The following is a 4842-nucleotide window of genomic DNA, read 5'->3' on the forward strand; positions in this document are numbered from 1 at the left end:
AATGGTAGAATAATTTAGATGAAATTTCAATAAAAGTAATTGTATTATTTTCCAAATAAAAAAATATAACTTAAAAATTTTGGTTGAAAATATTTGACAATTATTCAAAGATGAGAATCTTAGAAATTTCAAATAGTAAATTTCTTAAGAAATCTTTAGGTGAGAAATTTCTTTAAATTTGTACCAAATAGTGAAAAAATTTAAATGGAATTCAAAAAAAGTAATTGTCATATTATTTTCTTTCTAAAGATAAAAAAAAAAAGAAAAAAAAATTTCTAAATAGAACCAAATTGTGGAAAATTTACAAATAAAACTTGTAAAACAAAAAATAAATTTCGAGGATAAAATTGTTAGTAATCACAAATGGATGATTATTTAAAAAATTTCTAGGTGAGAAAATATTTCTAATTTGACCCAAATTGTAGAATAATTAAATATATTTTCAATAAAAAACCAAAATGAAAAATGATTAAACTTTTTTTTCGATGATAGAACTTCTTCAAGAAAATAAATAAGATTTTGAATACTCTTGATATGAGAAAGTATTATTTAGAATTTACCAGATTGATAGAGAAATCTTAAGAATTATTTTTAATATTAAATTTAAGACCATTAGAATCAAAACTTTAGGATAATTTAAAATAAAATGGTACCATTACTTGGATGGGCATGTAAGGGTGCTATAACATTTTTCATATGTAACCGAACTCCTGAACCTTGTTATGATTAATAAATCAGAACCTATTTTTTATGGACCCTTAGTCAAGCTTAAGAGATCAGTAAAAGGATAGATTTATTAGGTGACCAATCACACCTAGTAATAAAAGATTGGTGGTAACTCTTCTTATTAAGTTTAGCTATAGATTTACGGATTTATATGTTATGACAGTTTGGTGACTCCACTAGAGATAACTATAGAGAGTCAGGCCATAACATTTTAAATTTATTCTATCTTTTGATCTAATGGTTTTAAAGTGTAAAGATTATGTTATTTGTTTACTAACATTTTTCTTTTTTTATCTTGATTTATGGTGTTGAAAATTTTTCTATTCCTTCACACACATTATCACATGCATTTGTATTATATAAGCTTTATACTTGAGTTTCGTCCCTCTTAGAAGGGAGTAAAGTACTTATGCTCTTGTGAGATGATAATATCTACAATGGCTAGCAAAATACCTCTTCTTAAATTGAATTCTTTTCGTTACTAGCTTGTGATGGGTAAAGATTGGAATGCCTTACTAGTTTATGATGAATAATGATATAAGGAACAATTTGAAGATCTTTAGTAGTTAAAATCACTTAGCCCAACATATAATTTTCACTTAAGAGGTCAATTTAAAGATAGAGTCATTCTTACCCATTGATAGATGTACCTTAAAGTTAGGAGATAAGAAAGAACAGTTTGTGATCTAATCATTTTATTTGTTTGACTTTGCATATTTGCATTATTTCAATTAGTGCTTGCATTATCATTTAACTCTATGCATCATTTTCATTGTCATGTTTAACATTGAGCATTTACATCATTTTCATATAAAGAATATTTACCACATATTAGTTATTGATAAATCAGATCTCATATCTACATCCATGGAGATGTACTAATGTAAAATGATAGTTATATGGAAAATATTAGCACATTCCATTCATGCATTAAAATAGCAAACATAAAGCATATCATTTCTAATAATGATATAATTATGGTACTCAAGGTTCAAGGATAGCTTTACCAAGTAAAAACCCTACACAATCAATTCACCAATACAATATAAGAGCTCAAGCCAGATGAATGAAACAAGAAAATTTCAATCGTCTGAAGAAGATAGAGAAAGCTCAAAAGAAACTTGAAGCAGAGTTGAATAAGGTTCTGGAGACCTTGAATAAGTTGAACAAGGAAAAGAATGTAAAAAAAAAATACTAGCCAATAGGATAATCTATCACAATAAATGACTAACCTTTTATATCCTCTTGGTTATGGATCATATCAAGCCCAGTCCATATAAAATGTATTACCATAACAGTTCACATACCCTGTAGGATATATATACCTTAGAATGCCATCAATTTCAAATCCAGGGTATTACCAAAGTTATATAAATTTTGTCTTTACTAAAAAAGTAATAAAACTAAACCAAGTCTCTGATCTAAATGATTTAAAGGAAAAAGAAAAAAAGAAAAAAAAAGTGGTCAAGTCACTAGGAAACTCAATAGTTGACAGAAAGATACATATGCTTGAGGAAAGATTACGAGCAGTAAAGAGAATTAGTTTTTATGGTTCTGTAAATATTGCTGGGCTTTGTTTAGTCTCAGATATCAGTATTCTTTTGAAGTTTAAGATTTTAGAGTTTGAAAAATATGATAGTACAAAGTATCCAAAGACTTATATCATCATATATTACCAAAAGATAGCTACCAATACTGATAATAAAAAGCTATTAATGTATGTATTTCAAGATAAATTTACTAGCTCTACTGCTAGGTGGTATGTCTAACTAGATAGAACCTGCATTTAGTCTTAGAGTGATATAACTTATGACTTTATTAGTCAATATTAGCATATCATAGATCTAGCCCCTAATCGCCTTTCTTTGCAGAATATAGAAAAGAAAAAAACTGAATCATTTAAAGAGGTAAAGGGATATAGCTACTCAAGTAGTGAACTTTGAAAAATAACAGTTCAAGGGTTATCAACCTTATCTACCATAAGCTTACTCCCTATATTACCCTACTATAAATAATACCTTACTTTACCCATATCAGCCTACCCCATAACCATTTTACCCACCAACATATTAGTCCGCTTTTAGACCCCAAAACTATCATGTATAGTCCTGATACTCAACCTCTCGTAAAACTTTAAATTTATCTTGCTAGCCCAATAAATGGTTCATAAGAGTTACAAATTACTTGAAAAAACTTATATTTGACCCAATCCCCATGACTTATGCAAAATTCTATCAGGAGCTCTATAATAATCACTTAATTTTCTCAAGTTGTCTAAAGCCACTCAAACCACCCTGTCCCAAGTGATATGATCCTACAACTCACTTTGATTACCAATATGAAATTACTGGTCATTCCACAAAGAATTGCACTACCTTGAAGCATAATGTACAGTAATTGATCAAAAATGAAATGATAAACTTTGATATAAAAGGGATAGCAACACTTAATGTTAGTAGTAATCTTTTGCTTAACCATAATGTGAATGCTCTAAGTGAGGATCAAGAGCATCATATGAAAATGAAAATGAAAAAAATCAAGACACCTATCAGTCAGCTATTTGATGCTTTGTGTAAAGTTGACATAATACAACCAGTGAGTCCACACAATTATCATTAAAGATATGTATCAAATAGCAACTATAAATATCATAGTGAGGCATCTGACCACTCTATTAAAACTTCTAAACAATTTTATCATGAGGTATAAAAGCTCATAGATTCTTACCAGATTGAGCTTTATAAAGAGAATGATATTTTAAGAAGTGTTGAAGTGTCTATGATTGACAAGCCATTGAAATTGTTTCCAAAATCGATAATAATTTACTATAGAGATAAACCAAAATCGATCATAGACAGGCTTATCCCTAGGTCGATAACTTTTCAAGTCTCTACTTTATTCATTTACAAGAATGATAAAGTTGTGCTATGGAAATATGGTTGTGATATGGTAATATAGGGACAAAAGGAGAATGTATCTAAGTTTGATGCTGCCAATATAACTAGTGTAAGGAAGATTACCCGAAGTAAAAGATGCTATACTCTTGAAATACTATAGAGGGCTAGCAAAAAAAAGGCCAAGGTAGAAGAAGAATAAAATAATATAACAATATTGCTTGAAAAAGACTATCAAAAGCCAGTATCAAATGAAGAGGCTTATGAATTTTTAAAGCTAGTAAAGCATAGTAAATACTTTATAGTTGAATAATTAAATAAGATACCAGCATGAATTTCATTGCTATCACTACTATTGAATTCTAAATTATACTAAAATACTTGACTGAAGGTGTTAAACTAGGTATATGTAGCACATAATGTGTCTATTGAGTATGTAAATCACTTAATTAGAAACCTGGTTATGTTAAACTTCATAGCATTTAACGATAATGAAATTCCTCCATAAGAAAAGAGAAGCACCAAACTCTATATATCACTATCAAGTGTAAATGTCATATTATATTCAAGGTCCTTATCGACAATGACTTTGCTATTAATGTCATGCCTATATCAATTTTAATAAGACTACCTATTGATTACTCATATCTGAAGAGTAGTCATATAGTCGTTCAAGCTTTTGATGAGACCAGGTATAAAGTTTTAGGAGATATAGAGATGTTCTTGTAGATTAGGCCATGCACATTTAATGTAAAATTTTAAGTGATAGATATCTCTTCATTTTATAAATGTCTATTGAAAATGGCATAGATTCACATGACATGTGATGTTCCTTCTACCTTGCACAAAAAGATTGAGTTTAATGTGAAAGGTTAATTGGTGGTAGTATTTGAAAAATAAGATATACTTGTGACTCAGCCATTGAATACCCCATATGTGAAAGCTACTGAAAAAGTATTGAAATGTTCTTATCGATCCTTTAAACTAGTCAATTTTATAGGTGAAGGATATAAAAATCAATAGTTTTAAAAAATAATGGTAAGTCAAATCATTAGCAAGAATTGGTATCCTAAAATAGGACTTAATAGAAATTTACAAAAGATAAGAGAGGCCCCAACAATAATTAACAATAGCGATAGGTTAAACCTAGGCTATAAGGTAAAAAGATAAGAGATTAAAAGAAGACAAGCAAATAAGACAAAAAGAAAGATGGTGAGGCTAA

This window comes from Durio zibethinus, chromosome 10 (assembly GCF_047325235.1).
Source record: "Durio zibethinus cultivar Kanyao isolate XHJ-2024 chromosome 10, ASM4732523v1, whole genome shotgun sequence".
Lineage (NCBI taxonomy): Eukaryota > Viridiplantae > Streptophyta > Magnoliopsida > Malvales > Malvaceae > Durio > Durio zibethinus.